The sequence below is a fragment of the Ranitomeya imitator genome, chromosome 2, assembly GCF_032444005.1.
Source record: "Ranitomeya imitator isolate aRanImi1 chromosome 2, aRanImi1.pri, whole genome shotgun sequence".
Taxonomy (NCBI): Eukaryota; Metazoa; Chordata; class Amphibia; order Anura; family Dendrobatidae; genus Ranitomeya; species Ranitomeya imitator.
In genome coordinates this window covers 781,207,875-781,227,731 of record NC_091283.1, presented here as the reverse complement: position 1 = coordinate 781,227,731, position 19,857 = coordinate 781,207,875, and the positions used below count along the sequence as shown (strand labels likewise).

Genomic DNA, 19,857 nt, shown 5'->3' with positions numbered 1-19,857 from the left:
TTTGGCTTTTATAAGGGAATGTCAAAGAACTAATATTGTCATAAAACACAACCTAATGTAGTTCACTACAATGTATAGTTGATTAATACAATATAGTTTGTAGCAACATACAAGAAACTTTTCCACAAGTGTAAAGCGATGCTCCTGTCCCTATCAGTGACATTACTGCTACAGGTGTCCAGTAACAGACTGGACTTCGCAGAACTTGACTATAAGAACTTTATGTAGAATTTCTAGTTGCAGTTGGAGTTTTGGAATAAGTCTCTGAAGGGCAGGAACATGTGTAAGACTCATGGAGCAGGAGTCAGTAAGCCACAGTACCAGCAGCATCCTCCTCCTGTGATACACACACAGCGCAGCACAGTGTACCAGCTCAGATGGGTCTCCAGCCTGTGCCCACACTCTGGTGCCACTCTCAGGAGCAGCTCCAGTAATTGTCACGTTTAGTCAGATCAGATGGCAGAGGGTGGAGTTAATGATTGCATTGAGGAGAGGACACAAGCCTGTTTACCTGCTGCCTGCTCTGCTCCAGCAGCCACAGCATTCCTGAGCCATAGATGAGAGGATGCTGCCCAGCCTGCACACACTGCACTTGCTGCTTGCCATCTAGTAGAAGCTTTGGGATGCCTTGCCTTCTACAAGCTGCTGCTGCTGCTTCATCCATTCCTTACATGTGTCCTTTGCCTTTTCTGTGATCGGATTTCAGTCACCTAATCCTCTTCTGTGGGGGGAGAAGGCTAGCTCTGAGTGAGTGCACTCTTGCATTTAATAATGATGCCCTCTCCTGCAGCCTGTGGTGGGGACGAGGGGCGCTGCTGGTGCTGAGGATGGGATCTCATCCTGGCTGGTACACACTTAGCAGGGAGAATCTGTGGATGAATTGGAAAGACCCTTTATCTCAAAACCTGCATTGGGATCAGAAGCTCGAACCGTTTATGGTTACTGGGCTAGTATGCTATCAATGGAATATTTTCATCTATAACCTCCTATAAGGTAAGGCAGCGCCATAGAAAATGTCACCTGTCCCATGGTAAACTGCCTCTTTCTATGTAGTCCAGGTCCTCTTTGGGAAAGTTAGGGAAAAAGTTTGAAGCCATCTGATTGAGAGTGCTGCTGTGTCCAATGTGCTTACTGTATGGAGGAACCTATGGGAGGAATGAGCTTCCCTTAAATTAAGTGGACGGCAGATTAACGAATGGCTTTATTTAGTTAATGACTGCACCAGTGCATAATCATATCGATGTATTGGGTTTGTATGAATTATTCAAAGGCTTATCTATTCCTGTAGAATGTTCTAGAACTAGTTTGTGGCTTTTTTTTTGGTTTTGACATTAATTAGTAAAGTTACCATTCAATTTTACAATTTTTTACTTGACTATTTATCTATCTATTAACCTATCTACTATCTAGTTATCATCTATTAATCTATTTATTCATTTATCATCTATCTATATTCTATCTATTAATCTATCAATGAATCAATCAATCAATCTATCTAGCTATTTATTAATCTAACTATTATCTATCTACTATTTATTATCTATCTACTATCCATTATCTATCTATCTATCTACTATCCATTATCTATCTATCCACTATCTATCATCTATTAATGTATCTATATATCTATTTTTTAATCTATCAGTCTGTCATCTATCTATATTCTATCTATTAATCTATCATTCATCTATTAAGATCTATCTATCTCTATCTATCTATCTTTTCGGAGCAAGGTCTGCTGTATATTCCACACTAAGGCTATAAGGTTGTGTTTGCATTGATGGCAGTGATATGTTTGATCTGTGGAGCTTGTGGGCTTTGCAGCACTGCAGCCTGCTCTTCTTTATTTAATGAGTATATTTCTTCGGTTCTGCTTCTATTAGGATGTCTGAGTGCCCTTGCTGTGGCAGCTGTACATGAGATCTCATTATCATCACTGAAGCTTTCCCTTCTGTACACAAGAAATGCAATGTCTGATTATACTCAGTTTCCTATGTGCTCTACAACAGCATTGGGCTTAATGAAGTGCATCATCCTAATGGCAAGTCCAGCTAATGAATGTTTCCCTGTTGTTTTCGTGAGGTGTCAAAGGCAGGCGTCTCATAATCTGGATCAGCGCATCCGTATGGAAATGTAGAGCTTGCGCCTCAGCAGTAGACCTCCTCTCTGCTTAACATTCATGAAGTCGATGTATGACACATGTTGCAGTAAAGGTCTGGACTGCAGTAACAGGTCTATCTGACCAGGTCTCCATTTGTTTGGACTGTAGGACCAGGAGATCTCATCTGCGGTCACCTCTGTGTGGTCACTTTTGGTGAATTTGTTTTAGTATGGTCATTGGGAGATCAGACATCCTACACTATTACCGATGAATGATCCCTGTATTTTGTTTCAATGTCATCTAACTGCATTCCCAAGAAACTCGAATACTGACACTAAACCAAATGTATAGACAATTTTATAGTCTCTGAGGACAATCTCTGAAGGGTAGACGAGTCCTGAATCACTTTGGTGGGGTGGAAAATGCACAAAAATGCTCTGAAACCTTTGGAATAATATGACCTTTACATTATTTTTATTTATAATTTCCAACATAAGCAAGTCTTCCTAACCCTTTATGATTCCAAGTTGGTACATTTTGTCTCTACAGACATGGCCAGCAGGTCCCCTGCATGTGGTTCCTTGGCTGCTGTAACTTTAGATACTGCCGGGCACCAGAGACTCCCATGGTTGTTAACGTACTCCTGAAATGTAGTACCAGGGTTGCCACTGACAGATGACAGTCTGAGATCCATATCACTAGCACTCGGCATCTGTGGCTAGATCATATAACAGACAGTTGTCATTATGGTGAGGGCTGCAGAACGAGACTGTGCACCAGTACTATGTCATTGACACTTGATGATCATTGTTTGCCTAATTTATTTATTTATTCTGCATTATAGCTTTTTGATTTAGAATATATAAAAGTGATGTCTTTTCATTGATTGCATGAGGTTTTTTTTTTATACACAGATTTAGCTTTAACTAGGGCCTCTGATATTTAGCTCGGGACGCCACTTCTGATGCATTTAAAGTTAAAATGTGAAAAATACAGCAATATATGTACTATTGTTTTTCTACACGATATGTTAAAAACCTTTACATGGACAGCCCATTCCTCTGTTTTTGAGAAATCAGTGATTGAACTGATATGCAAATGAAGCTGGAGGACTATGGTAGATCTGAAGCCTCCTTCGCTCTAGCTCCGCCTGCTTCATTGACGTCTTTTTTACCTGACGCCATACAGCATAGAGGTTGTTAGTGAATGAAGGAGGAGGCAGCGAGGCTTGGCAGGGTATAGAGCTGGAGTGACAGAGGATTCAGATCTACCATAGTTCTTTAGCCTCATTTGCATCTCAAATCAAACACTGACTTCAGTAAAGTAGGAATGGACTGAGCATGTATAGGTATTGTTGGACTTGTCTTTAAAAGTTCTCCATGCACATATACAGTTTGGAATGTGAAAACATGCTGAAAGATTCCCTTTAGTATATTTCCAACATATATACAGTTGCGCTCAAAAGTTTACACTTTTTTCAGAGATATGAATGATAACATCAAAACTTTTTCTCCACTCATGGTTAGGGGTTGGGGGAAGACATTTATTGTCAAACTACTGTGTTTTCTTTTTTTAAATCATAATGACTGCCAACATTTTCCTGAAGCCCACCACCAGGAGATCAGTGTCTCCTCCCTTGCACCGCCAGAACACCCTCTTTTTCCAGCCCAGGTGCCGCAGCGTAGCCCCACTCCTGTCACCGCTGGCTTCCTGCAGCGTCCACCCTTCTCCTGCCTCCTGTGAAACTGCTCCAGCGCTGCCGCCCCCTACCCCCGGTAAGCTAAATTCAAAATACAAAAGATGGACCCCAATTTTCAAATTTAAAATTTTTCCTATTTTCCTCCTCTAAATTTGAAGTGTGTTTTATGGTGCGTTGTGTCACCTGCTGAAAGGTGGGAGTTGGCTGCTTTGATCTAAATCAAATCACAAGAATGTTGGGCTAACCAGTTGCTCTGCATAGAAATGCATCTCAAATAGTTAACTGTCCTATAAGCAATCAATAATACCCATTAGGTAAACTATAATAGTTCTACTACAAAACCACAAAAGAAAATATATGCAAAAATAAAATTCACATACCGGTTTGGGACATGTACCACTTTCCTGATAAGTTGCAGAGAAATATGCTTTCTGGCAGACATTATTAATGCTGTCATAAAGTTTTACACAAATAGTAAACTGAAGGTCACTTGCACTGTAAGCCTTAAAATTGACAATTTTTATCAAGTTTTTTTTGTCATTTGACAATTGTAAGTTGTATTTAAATCAATTTTAAAAGTGAATGTTTTTGCATATATGTGTAATGTGTCCATAGACCTATTAGCTGTAGAGATGGGCGGACACTTGGATGTTCGGTTTTGACATGTTCAGCCAAACAGTTACAAAAAGTTTTTGTTCAGGTACCAAAAACAGTACCCGGACCTGAACCCGAACCCGGACCCCATTGACTTGAATGGAGGGCCCAAACATCCAGTGTTTGCTGCGCTGTAATGTGCAAGACAGTACGTCAAACACCGCTTCTGATCGGTGGTGAAATAATCCCCGCCGGTCAGAGAGACGTGGTTCCCACGCTGCCAACAGACAGCGCTTAGCTGTGATCGGAGGTATAAACTTTACCTTCGGTCACTGGTGTCAGGTGATGGGACTACTGTTTCCATCACCTGACATTTGCTGCCTCTAATATCAGCGAGAGCAGGAGCGGCGAATGGGAGTATTCATCAGCCGCTCCTGCATTGTAAATAAATAATTAAAAAAAAAGCCCAGCGTGGGTTCCCCTGTATTTTTGTTAACCAGCCAGGCAAAACTCACAGCTGTGGGCTGCAGCCCTCAACTGTCAGCTTCAGCAAGGCTGGTTATCAAGAATAGAGGGGTCATTTAAATGAATAATTTAAAAAAACAGCATGGGGTCCCCCCCATTTTTGACAACCAACATTGTAAAGCAGACAGCTGGGGGCTGATATTCTCAGGCTGATAAGGGGCCATGGATATTGGCTCCCCCAGCCTAAAAATATCAGTCCGCAGCTGCAAAGAAAAGGCACATCTATTAGATCAGTGTTTCTCAACTCCAGTCCTCAAGACCCCACAACAGGTCATGTTTTCAGGATTTCCTTAGTATTGCACACCTGCTCAAGCATTAATTCCATCGCCTATGCAATACTAAGGAAATCCTGAAAACATGACCTGTTGTGGGGTCTTGAGGACAGGAGTTGAGAAACACTGTATTAGATTAATGAATACGGGTGCTTTGCCCCGCTCTTCCCAATTGCCCTGTAGTGTTGGCAAGTGGGATAATATTTGTTGGGTTGATGTCACCTTTGTATTGTCAGGTGACATCAAGCCCACAGCTTACCATGTTTCCCCGTAAATAAGGCGCCCCCCAAAAGTAAGGCATGCTAGGGGGAGCAGTGTGCCTGCTAATATAAGGAACCCCCCGAAAATAAGGCATACCGTATATACTAGAGTATAAGCCGAGATTTTCAGCCCATTTCTTGGGTTGACATTCCCCCTCTCAGCTTATACTCCAGTCATACCCAGGGGTCAGCAGGGGAGGGGGATCGGGGGCTGTCTAATTATGCTCACCTACTCCTGGCACGGTCCCTGCAGGTCCCTGCTACCCCAGGCGCCGCAGCTTCTTTCTGTACTGAGCGGTCACATGGTACCGCTCATTACAGTAAAGAATATGCGGCTCCACCTCCCCTGGGGGTGGAGCCGCATATTCATTACTCTAATGAGCGGTAACGGTGACAGCTCAATACAGGAAGATGCTGCGGCACCGGGGAAGTAGGGACTGCACCAGCCAGGAGCAGGTGAGTATAACGAGGAGGGGAGCACAGCGCTGCGTGATATTCACCTGCTCTTCGTTCCGGTTCCGCTCCATCTTCAGCGTCTTCTGCAGTGAAGCTCAGGTCAGAGGGCGCGATGATGTGGTTAGTGCACGCCCTCTGCCTGAACGTCAGTGCAGAAGACGCTGAAGATGGAGCGGTGCTGGAACGAAGTCAGGTGAATATTGAAAGCGGCGGGGGCCTGAGCGACGAGAGGTGAGTGTGTGATTTTTTTTTATTGCAGCAACAGCAAATGGGGCAAGTGTCTGTATGGAGCATCTTATGGGGCCATATACCACGTTTGTGCAGGATTATATGGGGCAAATATCTATATGGAGCATCTTATGTGGCCATAATCAACGTTTGTGCAGCACTATATGGCACAAATATCTTCATGGAGCATCTTATGGGGCCATAATCAACGTTTGTGCAGCACTATGTGGCGCAAATATGTTTATGGAGCATCTTATGGGGCCATAATCAACGTTTGTGCAGCACTACGGTATATGGCTCAAATATCTTCATGGAGCATCTTATGGGCCATAATCAACGTTTGTGCAGCACTATGTGGCGCAAATATGTCTATGGAGCATCTTATGGGGCCATAATCAACGTTTGTGCAGCACTATGGTATATGGCGCAAATATCTTTATGGAGCATCTTATGGGGCCATAATTAACGTTTGTGGAGCATTATATGGGGCAAGTGTCTGGAGCATCTTATGGGGCCATAATCAACATTTGTGTGGAATCAAATTGGGCAAATGTGTCTATGGAGCATCTTATGGGGCCATTATTAACCTTTATGCAGGATTATATGGGGCATATTTTAATATGGAGCATCTTATGGGGCCATCATAAACTTTATGGAGCATATTGGGTTCCTCATTTATTATGGATATTCAAAAACACTTAACCTACTGATGTCTCAATTAATTTTACTTTTATTGGTATCTATTTTTACTTTTGACATTTACCGGTAGCTGCTGCATTTTCCACCCTAGCCTTATACAGGAGTCATTAAGTTTTCCCAGTTTTTTGTGGCAAAATTAGGGGGGTTGCCTTATGCTCAGGTCGGCTTATACTCGAGTATATAGGGTACCTTGTTCTGTGCATGGGGCATGCAGTTGTGTCTCGCTCCCGCTGTCCCCGCTGTCTCGTGCCCTCCAGTGCCCGCCACTGCAGCCGCGCTGTTCGCAGGAGTTAATCACAGCCTCGGAGCTGTGTGCCGATCTCTGCCTATGAGCCCTGCGCCAATCACAATGCAGGAACCATGGGCCAGCTGACATCATCCATAGCCTCTGATTGTTCCTGGGCTGTGATTGGCCCAGGGCTCCTGCCCCACCAAAGCACTGAAAGCAGCACCGCAGAGGAAACAGTAAGAAAGTGAAAGTGTGGGTGTGTGTGTCCGTGTATAGGTGTGTGGGTGTGTGTGTTTCTGTGTAATGGTGTGTGTGTGTTTCTGTGCATGGGTGTGTGTTTGTGTGTGTGTGTCTGTGAAAGGGTGTGTGTGTGTACGGTACACACATGGGAGGCTGCGGTAGGATACTGTGATAATGGGAGGCTGCAATGGGATACTGGGATGATGGGAGGCTGCAGTGGGATCATGTGGGTTGATGGGAGGGTGCAATACTTTATTGTACAATGATGGAGGCTGTAATGGAATGATGGGAGTGCTGTATTGGGGACTGTAAAGGGATGATGAGGGCTGAAATGGGATGATGGGAATATTTGGGGCTTCAAAATAACCCCCCCCTCCCCAAAAATAAGACATGGTGCAACTTTCGGAGTAAAAATTAATATAAGACGGTGTCTTATTTTCGGGAAAACGGGGTAGTAATGGAGAGGTAAATAAAAACAGCCAGAATAGTAATGGAGAGGTAAATAAAAACACAGCCAGAATAAAGTCTTTTAATTGAGAAAAAGACACAGACTCCTTGAATATTCTTAATTAAGCCATACTTACAACCTCGCCTAAGTCAAACAAAGCCCTTGATCTCCTGTAAGACAGCTAAAATAAAAAACAACATTATACCATACCTGCCTGTTGTTCCGTCCCACACCGTAATCCATGTCTGGGGGATAAACAGTTTTCAACCTGGATGGTGCCAAGATGCGACCGCCCAAGCTGAGAACTACTGGTGACTGAACTGCTGAGAGTGCAGCCTCAGTGCCCGGTGGTGACATCATTGAAGTTACATCTGGTCAGTGAGGCTCCATTCCCAACCGGGCTGAACTGCTGTGACCTCGGTGAGATCCCCTTTAGCACCATGAGAGTTTTGCTCATTCCAAAATTAACTTCAAAGAACCAGTCAACAGATTCTTGCTGCCCGAACTACAGGCAGCATGGATTAGAGTCTGGCTGCTCAATTGCAGCTAGGTATGCTTTACTCTGAAACACTTCGGCATTTCAGAGTAGGCAGACATAAAAAAAGCCAGCAGGGGACTATGTGTCTCTGCTAACTAGTCCAAGGCCGGTCTCCAGCCTTTTCTCCATTCCTCTCTCTAGTTGACTGATAAGCCTCTCCTTGTATTTGTACATAGGGAGAGACCTATGAGTGAAAGAAGGATCAAGACCAGAAGAGCCTGGAACCAGCATCGGACTACTTCGCAAAGACACATAGTCCCTGTCTGGCTTTTTGAAGTGGCCGTAGCTGACATGCCACCTGCTTGTGTCCGATGCACAGATCTAATGCCCTGCAATCCAAAAACATTGCAGAATATTAGAATTAGATGAGTGATTAGGGTAGGGAAAGTTAATTAGGGCAGCATGGCGGCTCAGTGGTTAGCACAGCAGCCGTGCAGTGCTGGAGTCCTGGGTTCAAATCCCACCAATGACAACATCTGCAAGCAGTCTATATGCTCTCCCCGTGTTTCTGTGGGTTTTTCTCCTGGTACTTCGGTTTCCTCCCACATTCCAAAGACATACTGATAGAGAATTTATATTGTGAGCCCCATTGGGGACAGCAATGATACTGTGTGCAAACTGTAAAGCGCTGTGGAATATGTTAGCGCTATATAAAAATAATGATTATTATTATTGCTAATGTCTCATCCTGGGACAAAGTAAAAAAAAAAAAAAAAAAGTTTAAAAAAAGTGTAAAAATATATTTAAAAATCAGAAAATAAAGAAAAAAAATATGAATTCAATAAATACATATATTAATTTAAAATAAAAAATAAACAATTAAAGAACCCATATTTGGTGTCACCATGTCTAGAACGACCTGACCTCTAAAACTGGCACACTAGTTAACGAGAGAACAAAGAAAAAAAATGTGTCATTCTGATGAGCAAAAAATGGAATGAAATTTTATCAAAAAGTCAACTGTAAATAAAAATGGTATCACTGAAAACATTATCTTGTCCCATCAAAAACAAGCCATACAGCTCCATCAGTGGAAAAATAAAAACGCTATAATTCTCAAAACAATTATTAAAAAAAAATTGCATTTTGTTGTATAAAAGTGCTAAAACATAGAAAAATTGTAAATGTGGTATCACTATAATCGTTCTGACGTGAGGAATAAAGTTGTTTTATCACTTTTGCCACACAGTGAACGGCATAATCAAAGAAAAACAAATCCTGACTTGCTGGTTTATTTTCATTCTTCCTCCCAAACATCAGAATAGAAAGCGATCAAAACACTTTATGTGACCGAACATAGTACCGATAAAAACATCAGCTTGTCCCGAAAAAAACAAGTTGTCACATGTCTCTGTCAGCACAAATATATAAAAATTATAGCTATCAAAATAGGGTGATGCAAAACCTTTGTTTTGCAAAAAAAGCTTCTTTTAGTGTGTGACAGCAGACAAACATGAAAATATAACAAAAAGCAATATAAATGTCATATTGATGTAATCACACCGACCCGAAGAATAAAGTTGCCTAATCACTTATACTGCACAAGAAATGACGTAAAAATAAATAAAATTCTTCACCTGGTGTTGATTTGTTCATTCTTCCTCCCAAAGATCGCAAGGTTTAGCTCTCATTTATCATTCCCTATTATTAGGCAGAGGAAGATATCCACTCAAGCTTTATAAGCTTGTAATAAAGGCCCTGTACTTTCCCTGTGCATCCTGATATATTTCATCATTATGTGGATCCTCCGAGGACCTAATAGCACATATGGGCACACTGCTAGCGCAGACGGAAGGGGACACTTCTGGGCTCTTCCTGTGGTTGTGGTTGTGTTGTGTCAAATGATCCCAATAAAGTTTTAAGTCAATCCACGAAAAAGCAAGTCCCCACTCAGGTCCATCATCAATGGGGATATAGGGGGCTTAAATGTTACTTGACATGCAAAAGTTCCTGAAAGGTGCTATGGGACCTTGTCACCCAAAAGAAATCCAGCTAATTCTGCACCCCCAAATCCATATGCTTGCTTACCTTAAGATCACCACAGTGTGCCTAAACCGCAGTTAGCATCCACGTTTGGCATTTCTGTAGCGATAAGAGCCTGTTTAATTTAGGGTGTCCATATCTCCAGAAGCAAGAGCTGGGCATAATGTATTGGTAAACTAATGTACTAGGCACTACAATGTATGGGCACTACAATGTATGGCAGATTTGCAATTTTCACTGAGCAACATTCACTGCTGCTTGTTTCTGGAAAACACCCATGGAGTCAAAATCGTCATTGCACCTGTAGATAAAATCCCAGAAGGGTGTAATTTCCCAAATGGGGTCACTTGAGAGGGGATTCTGCTCTTTTTGCACTTAGGGGTATTCTATATAGAGTCCGAAAACTATTCTATAACAATTTGTTCTCCAAAAGTCAAATAGCACTCCTTCCCTTCTGAGTCTTACTGTGTGGCTAAGCAATACTGTACAGCCACATCTGGGGTATTGCCAAGCTCAGCACAAATTGTGATACATTTTTATGCTGTTTTTCCCCATTTCCCCATGGACAAAGTAAAATATGGGGCTAAAACAACATTTTTGGGCTAAAAATGTAATTATTTTTGCTTCACTGCCCAATTGTTTAAAATTCTATGACACACATGTGCTGTCAATATAATCATTGCACCCCTAGATGAATTCATTTGGAGGTGTAGCTTGTAAAATGAGGTTACTTATGGGGGGTTCTGCTGTTGTTGAAACTCAGTGGCTCAGCCAATGGGACATGGCACTCTCAAATCATATCAGCAAAATGTGCACTAACATATGGTGCTCCTTCCTTTCTTAGCTTTGCACTGTGCCTCAAAGTAGTTTTCGACCACATATGAGATATTGGCGCACTCGGGAGACATTGAGTAACATATTTTGCAGTCCATTTTTTCCTATCATCCCTTTTGAAATTGAAAACTTGGGGTTAAAGTAACATTTTAGTGGAAAAAATGGTGATTTTCCAATGGCTCAGCCCAATGTTATACATTTCTGTGAATCGCCTGAGCATTAAAAATGCTTACTACACTGCTAGATTAATTCCTCAAGATGTATAGTTTCCAAAATGGGGTCACATGTGGAGGTTTCTGCTGTTTTGCAATACCAGGGGTTCTTCATATTTTAATACAAGATGTATCCCATGCACTCCTCAGTATCCTGTGCAGACTTGGTAGAGCCCCTCCACTAAGTTGTAAAAATTACATGTACCCAAATTTGTATTTACTTTTCTTCAATATTTTTTATTTTATTTACTTTTATTATTATACTTTAATTTTTTCCTTTTTTTCTTGTTTTTGTTTTATCCATATTTCTATTTCTGTATCTATTTCCCATTTCATTTCCCTCCTTTTTCCTTCTATTTTCCCTCTCCCTGTCCTATTCACATTAAAACACTAAACACACAATACGCAGACATGCACAGCACACACATACAGTAAAATACGCAGATAACACATACAATACGCAGATATGTACATACATATATTTGAAGACAAATACACAAAAATACATAAATATATACAGTCATACACACTGATATACACACAGATATGCACATCATACATGCATACACAGACAGACACAAGCCTCACTCACCTCGCCCTGGCTTGTTGCTCATCAGGCTGCTCTGGCATGTGGTTATGGAGGGCGCGCTGTTTGATGGCAGTCAGACATGTTCGCACACAGTGCACTCTGCAGCTGTGTCTGCTACTAAATGATGCGGTCGGGCTGGCACTGTGCCTTTAACTTTGCTTGTGTGTCTGCCCGACCCGCATCATTACTACAGCTGCAGAGTGCACTGTGCGCAACCATGTTTGTTTAAGTGACGGCTGAGCTCAAGTAGTGCCGGAGCTGCTGGGGGAGCAGCCAGGGCTCCCTGGTGTCCCGGCCACCAGTGGGCCCCCCATTTTTTCAGGGCCCCGGCAGTTGCCCGGGTATGCCGAGTGCTGACGCCGGCCCTGATTCTATCACAGCAATAGCCTTAAAGGGTCAATTCAAACTGCCGAAACCACAGGCAGCACAAATCATAGCCTGGCTACACAGTTTTAGCCAGGTAGTTTTTTCCGTGAAATGCTCTGACATCACAGAGAGAGCTTGGTTTAAGGATTCAGCCACGGACCAATATAGAGACAAGATTCGTTCGGTGCTCCTTCTTCCTAAATCACTTTAGTTGATTGATAGGTCCCTTCCATGTGTGTACTAAATGGTTAATGCAATCCTCTTTATAGTATGGGCCCGATACTTAAACTATGTATTTTTCTGAAATGCCGGGGCATTTTAGAGAAAAACATACCTTGATGCAATCATTCAGCCATGCTCTGATTCTTGCTGCCCGTGGTTTGGGCAGCACAAATCGATTGATAGGTTCTCTTTAAGCGAGTACTTATGGATCAGTCAATTTTGGATATGTCTAATGTTACTAAGATGACATTTGATAATACATGATAATCCCTAGTACTAATGTTGAAGGGATTTGGACTTAGAATATCAGAGTATCTGACCGACCTCTCTCTGCCATTTGTCGCTTGAGTAGAAGCTTTGTGGAGATCAGGCACATAAAACAGGTGGAATAAATCCTAAGCATACAGTAAATTGAAATGAATGGTGATAATTAATTAAAATACAAAACTCATGTCCTGTAATTATTGCTCTGCCAAATTTTTAGTGATATTCAATTAAACTTGTGGTCTTCTCTGTAATAACTTAATCCATTTTAGAAACAAAAAAAGAGTTATAAGTGATAGCTTGGACATGACCATAATGTAGCTACAATTTTATTGATATTTTATGACTTTAATATCAATATTAATTTTTGCATTTTCTCCCACTATTTACCATGTGGGGAATTTAACATGTTTACTTTATTTTACCAGTTGGTGCAAATGAGGCCATACAAAATGTGTAGTTAAAGGGAACCTGTCACAAGATTTGGCCGATATAAGATACAGCCATCACCTTTCAGGGCTTATCTACAGCATTCTATAATGCTGTAGATAAGCCGCTGATCAGACCTGCAAGAGAAGAAATATAACTTTTGTTATACTCACCTGGGGGTGGTCCGGTCCGATGGGTGTCTCAGGTCCTGGTCCAACACCTCACATCTTCTTGTGATGTCGCCCTCCTGCTTGCTTCATGGCTTCCCGACATCGTGCTGCGCAGGCATACTTCTCTGCCCTTATGAGGGAAGAGGAAAGTAGTGCAGTGCGCATGCGCTGGGTCTCTCTGAGCTTTCCCGGCTCCTGCACAGTGCAGTACTCTGCTCTGCCATCAACAGGGCAGATAAGTATGCCTGCACAGGAGCACGATGCTGGGGAGCCATGAAGCAAGCAGGAGGGCAGCATCTCAAGAAGATAGGAGGCACCCATCCGGAAGAGGACCTGCAACACCCAATGGACTAGACCGCCCCGCAGTTGAGTATAATAAAAGTTATTTTTCTTCTCTTGCAGGTCGGATCGAGGGCTTATCTACAGCATTATAGAATGCTGTACATAAGCCCTGAAAGGCGCTGGCCGTAACTCATATCTGCCAATCCTGGTGACAGGTTCGCTTTAAATTCAGATTTTACTATTTTCTCATAATAAAAGTGCCTTATTCTGTGAGGTCACATTTATAAGTTCAGTATTTGGTCAGTATGTTACATCATTATTTGTAAGCCAACTAGAAGTGGGTTAAAAATGCAGAAGTGCTGCACATGTATCTATAAGTCTGAAGTTACACTAGCATATAAAAAATTCAGTCCACTGTTGATCCAGAAAAGTAGGAAAAGTGTTGTGCGAGTGTATGGAGCCTCGTCTTCTTAACCTTTGCTGGTTATTAACAACATAACTTCATTTTTTTAGGGTCCCGCTTGCTAATATCCAGTAAAGGTAAAGTGAACAGCTGGGGGCCAACATTACTAGGCTGGAAAATTCAATGGATATTGGTCCCTTTCCAGCATAATAAGACAAGCCCACAGCTGTCTGCTTAGCTGGTTATTAGAAATAGGGTGCACACCATTTTTTCATTTATTTATTTATTTATTTATTAGCTAAATGCAAGTACAGAATACTACATGCAAAGCAATGATTACCGTATTTTTCGTACAAGATGCTCTTTTATCCTCCAAATTTGGGAGGAAAATGGGGATGCATGTTATAATCCAAAGTGAACTTACTGGAGGGGGATGGTAGTGATGGAGTGGGGTTACAGGAGGTAGAGCCGCTTCACGAGGCCGGTGGCAGCAGGAATTTTGCAAGGCTACGGAGCCTGGGCACTCATTAGGTGTTGACGCCAGTGAGCGGAGTCTCCTTTCCCATTCAGTACCTTGCGGTGGGCTTTGAGGAAATGGCTGCTGGAGACAGCCCTCCTCAAAGGGCTTCACTCACCTGCACCGACATATAATGTGCACCCATGCCCCGCAGCATCGCCCCTTTCCTGCTGCCTCCACCGGCCGCCTGAAGCAGCAACCTCACCCCCCAGGGTAATCTACCTTTAAAACCAATTATAAGACGCACCACCATTTTATTGAAATTTATTTTTCCTATTTTCCACCCCACAATTTGTGGCATGTCTTATAGTCTGGTGCATCTTATAATCTGCAAAATAATGTGTATATCTCACTGATATATTTCTATCTATCTATCTATCTATCTATCTATCTATCTATCTATATCTATCTACCTATCTTTCTTTTCTATCATTTTATTCTTTTCTGTTGATACAGGCTGCAAATTTACTGTACTTGGCTAATGAAATGTCTTGTTTCCTTTGAGATGTGTGCGTATAAATAGGAAACCATTCACATGGTTTGTGTGCCGTGCATTTTATTTCTTACACCCACTGACTTGCATTGGCAAGTGCAATCAGATTGTCGCAAACAATGATTTTTTTCTTAGTCTTATCCGAGCTGAGAAAAATCACACTTATAAGCACTGACTTATTAAATAACATTGGTCACAGTGCAATGTGATGTTTTCTCGCATTGCATTCATCCGATTTATACGCTTTTGTGAGTGAACCCTACTTTTCCTCTGATTGTTCCTTTTCTGGTTTTGGATTACAAATACTGATGTAAAATACTGACCAAATACAGAACGTGTGAATGTGGCCTGAAGTTACATCTCAAGAGTCATGATTAAAAAGAAAATTTTATCAACGTGGCTACAGTATAGGAGGGCAATATTTTTGCAGATCCAGGCTCCATTCAAACATCTGTATAAAACCGGTACCAGAAAGAACAGTACCAATGTCATCAGTGTTTTATATCAGTGTGTCATTAGTGAGCCATCCATGTGCCATTCGTTTGCCATCAGTGTGCCATCATTGTCCCATCAGTGTTCTATCACTGTTTTTTCAGTATGGCTAAAGAAATAATGAAATTACAAAGCTTAAATATAAGCTTGCAATGTTATGCTATCCATGTGCTGTATGTATTTTTCATGGACCCATAGACGTGCATTGGATCTTGTGATCTGTGCTGCTGATGAAAAAACAAGTGAAGTTCACCATAGATTGTAGTAGGTGCATGTGGCATGTGCTAAAAAAAATGGAAACCACACGGATGCGTCGTGTTTTAGCGGACCGTCGGCACAACAAAAGTTACATGTAACCTTTTTTTTGTGCGTCGCGTCTGCCATTTTTCGACCACGCATGCGCAGCTAAAACTCCGCGCCCTCCTCCCAGGACATTACAATGGGGCAGCGGATGCGTTGAAAAACTGCATCCGCTGCCCCTGTTGTTCATTTATTTCACAATGTGCGTCGGTACGTCGGCCCGACGCAAAGCGACGGGCCCGTACCGATAGCCTTACATACAAAACACAGGTCGAATTTACAATGAACAAACTAAGGCCGGGGTCACACTAGCAAGTTTTACGGACGTATGAGAGGCGCAAAAACTACGTATTGCACACGGACCAATAATTTTCTATGGGGCAGCTCCTATCTGCCTTTTTTTAAAGGCGCAGAAAATCGCAGCATGCTGCGTTTGTCAGCGTATTGCGCAAAAAATACGCCAATGAAAGTCAATGGCGGTGAGAAAAATACGGAGAAATTGCGAGAAATACGTTGCGGTTTTCTATAGAAAAGCTGGCAATTCAGCTCCATGTACAGTAAAATCACACTGACAGGTTAGAATAGAATAACTAAAATAAATGTCTACACATAGTATAGGGGTATATATATACAGTGGGGCAAAAAAGTATTTAGTCAGTCAGCAATAGTTAAAAAGATGAGAGGCGTCTGTAATTTACATCATAGGTAGACCTCAACTATGGGAGACAAACTGAGAAAAAAATATCCAGAAAATCACATTGTCTGTTTTTTTAACATTTTATTTGCATATTATGGTGGAAAATAAGTATTTGGTCAGAAACAAAATTTCATCTCAATATTTTGTAATATATCCTTTGTTGGCAATGACAGAGGTCAAACGTTTTCTGTAAGTCTTCACAAGGTTGCCACACACTGTTGTTGGTATGTTGGCCCATTCCTCCATGCAGATCTCCTCTAGAGCAGTGATGTTTTTGGCTTTTCGCTTGGCAACACGGACTTTCAACTCCCTCCAAAGGTTTTCTATAGGGTTGAGATCTGGAGACTGGCTAGGCCACTCCAGGACCTTGAAATGCTTCTTACGAAGCCACTCCTTCGTTGCCCTGGCGGCGTGCTTTGGATCATTGTCATGTTGAAAGACCCAGCCACGTTTCATCTTCAATGCCCTTGCTTATGGAAGGAGGTTTGCACTCAAAATCTCATGATACATGGCCCCATTCATTCTTTCATGTACCCGGATCAGTCGTCCTGGCCCCTTTGCAGAGAAACAGCCCCAAAGCATGATGTTTCCACCACCATGCTTTACAGTAGGTATGGTGTTTGATGGATGCAACTCAGTATTCTTTTTCCTCCAAACACGACAAGTTGTGTTTCTACCAAACAGTTCCAGTTTGGTTTCATCAGACCATAGGACATTCTCCCAAAACTCCTCTGGATCATCCAAATGCTCTCTAACAAACTTCAGACGGGCCCGGACAAGTACTGGCTTAAGCAGTGGGACACGTCTGGCACTGCAGGATCTGAGTCCATGGTGGCGTAGTGTGTTACTTATGGTAAGCCTTGTTACATTGGTCCCAGCTCTCTGCAGTTCATTCACTAGGTCCCCCCGCGTGGTTCTGGGATTTTTGCTCACCGTTCTTGTGATCATTCTGACCCCACGGGGTGGGATTTTGCGTGGAGCCCCAGATCGAGGGAGATTATCAGTGGTCTTGTATGTCTTCCATTTTCTAATTATTGCTCCCACTGTTGATTTCTTCACTCCAAGCTGGTTGGCTATTGCAGATTCAGTCTTCCCGGCCTGGTGCAGGGCTACAATTTTGTTTCTGGTGTCCTTTGACAGCTCTTTGGTCTTCACCATAGTGGAGTTTGGAGTCAGACTGTTTGAGGTTGTGCACAGGTGTCTTTTTATACTGATAACAAGTTTAAACAGGTGCCATTACTACAGGTAATGAGTGGAGGAAAGAGGAGACTCTTAAAGAAGAAGTTACAGGTCTGTGAGAGCCAGAAATCTTGATTGTTTGTTTCTGACCAAATACTTATTTTCCACCATAATATGCAAATAAATAGTTAAAAAAACAGACAATGTGATTTTCTGGATTTTTTTTCTCAGTTTGTCTCCCATAGTTGAGGTCTACCTTTGATGTAAATGACAGACGCCTCTCATCTTTTTAAGTGGTGGAACTTGCACTATTGCTGACTGACTAAATACTTTTTTGCCCCACTGTATATATATATATATATATATAAATATATATATATATACATATGTCAGTGAGACACATATATATAAATATATATATGTATTTATATTTCATACAGCGCTAGACACCAGAAAAGCCGGTAATTCAATTGCCGGCTTATGCTATCTCCTTCCCAAACCCGACAGGATATGAGACATGGTTTACATACAGTAAACCATTTCATATCCCTTATTTTTTAACATATTCCTCACTAATAATTTTCCAAGTGTCTGTGTGCAAAATTTGGAGGCTCTAGCTGTTAAAATAAAGGGTTATATCATGGAAAAAATTGGCGTGGGCTCCAGCGCAATTTTCTCCAAGAGTGTGGGAAAGCCAGTGACTGAGGGCAGATATTAATAGCCTAGAGAGGGACCATGGTTATAGGACCCCCCTGGCTAGAAACATCTGCTCCCAGCCACCCCAGAACAGGCACATCTGTAAGATGCGCCTATTCTGGCACTTAGCCTCTCTCTTCCCACTCCCGTGTAGTGGTGGGATATGGGGTAATAAAGGGTTAATGTCACCTTGATATTGTAAGGTGACATTAAGCCAGATTAATAATGGAGAGGTTTCAATAAGACACCTATCCATTATTAATCCAATAGTAGCAAATGGTTAATAAAACACACACACACACACACATTAGGAAAAAAGTATGTTATTGAAATAAAGACACAAGGTGTTGTAATAGTTTATTATACTCTCATTCCAATTGAAGACCCTTGTCACCTGAATCAAAGTTAAAGTAAAAAATCAACAATATCCCATACCTTCCGTCGTTCAGTCTTGTCCCACGCTGCAAATCCATCTGAAGGGGTTAAATAATTTTACAAGCAGGAGCCTGCTAATGCAGCCGCCCCTGCCTGTAAAAACTGGGGAATGAATGGAAAGCAGGGGAACGTAGCTACCTAGGCTTGCGGTGCTGCACCCCCTGCTGGTATAACCTCAGATGAACTCGAACATGAGAAAATATTCAGAAAAATTCCCACGCTCGAGTTCATCGGAGGTTATGCCAGCTGGTGGCGCAGCACCGCAAGTCTAGGTAGCTATGTTCCCCTGCTTTCCATTCATTCCCCAGTTTTTACAGGCAGGGGCAGCTGCATTAGCAGGCTCAGGGGTCAGCGGAGATAAAGCCCATGGCTTAGTAATGGAGAGGTGTCTGTAAGACACCTCTCTATTACTAATTCTATAGTTAAATAACAAATACACAGCCAAAATAAAGTTCTTTATTAGACATAAAACAAAACACACTTTTCCATTTTTATTTAAAAATAACAAACACGTTAGGAGTCGAGTTTCCTCTGCTGCACAGGGGGAATCTCGATCCGTGTCTGCTGCGGTCTCCCATTCTGCTTCGGCCGCAGTGGGCTCTGCTTAGCGGAGGCACCGCTCCCAGCATCTTGCCGGGACTGATTCTGTGCAGGGGGTTACTGCTGCCTTTTCTGGCTCTCCTGTTGTACCCTGCACTGATCTGCGGCGAGCGGGCTTCTCTGGGACTAAGTCCTTATTTGCACACACTGAGCATGCCCAGGCAAGATCTCCCGTTGGAGATCGAGGGTCACATGCTCAGGCACTGCAGCACATCCCATTGGTCCTCTTGGCAGGTCCTGAAAGGGCAAAACTTCTGTAGCTGCTTCCTGTGCTGCAACTATATAAACTGCGCATGACTGCACGGCCATGCGCTAGTATTGTCTTGATAATGTGTGTGTGTAGATGGATGTATGTCGATGGATGAAAGCTCCTAAGTATCCCTCCCTAGTGTTGTTGACTGCTCG

General features: G+C 42.3%; 1 protein-coding gene across 1 annotated transcript in view; it reads left to right on the top strand.

Moving 5' to 3' along the window:
- Nucleotides 1-488: 488 nt before the first annotated feature.
- PCDH15 (protocadherin related 15) overlaps nucleotides 489-19,857 on the top strand; it is a 2,320,333-nt gene continuing 2,300,964 nt past the window's right edge. The window contains exon 1 of the mRNA XM_069753541.1: nucleotides 489-993. The gene's annotated coding sequence lies outside the window, so the exon portion shown is untranslated. The remainder of the gene's footprint in view (nucleotides 994-19,857) is intronic.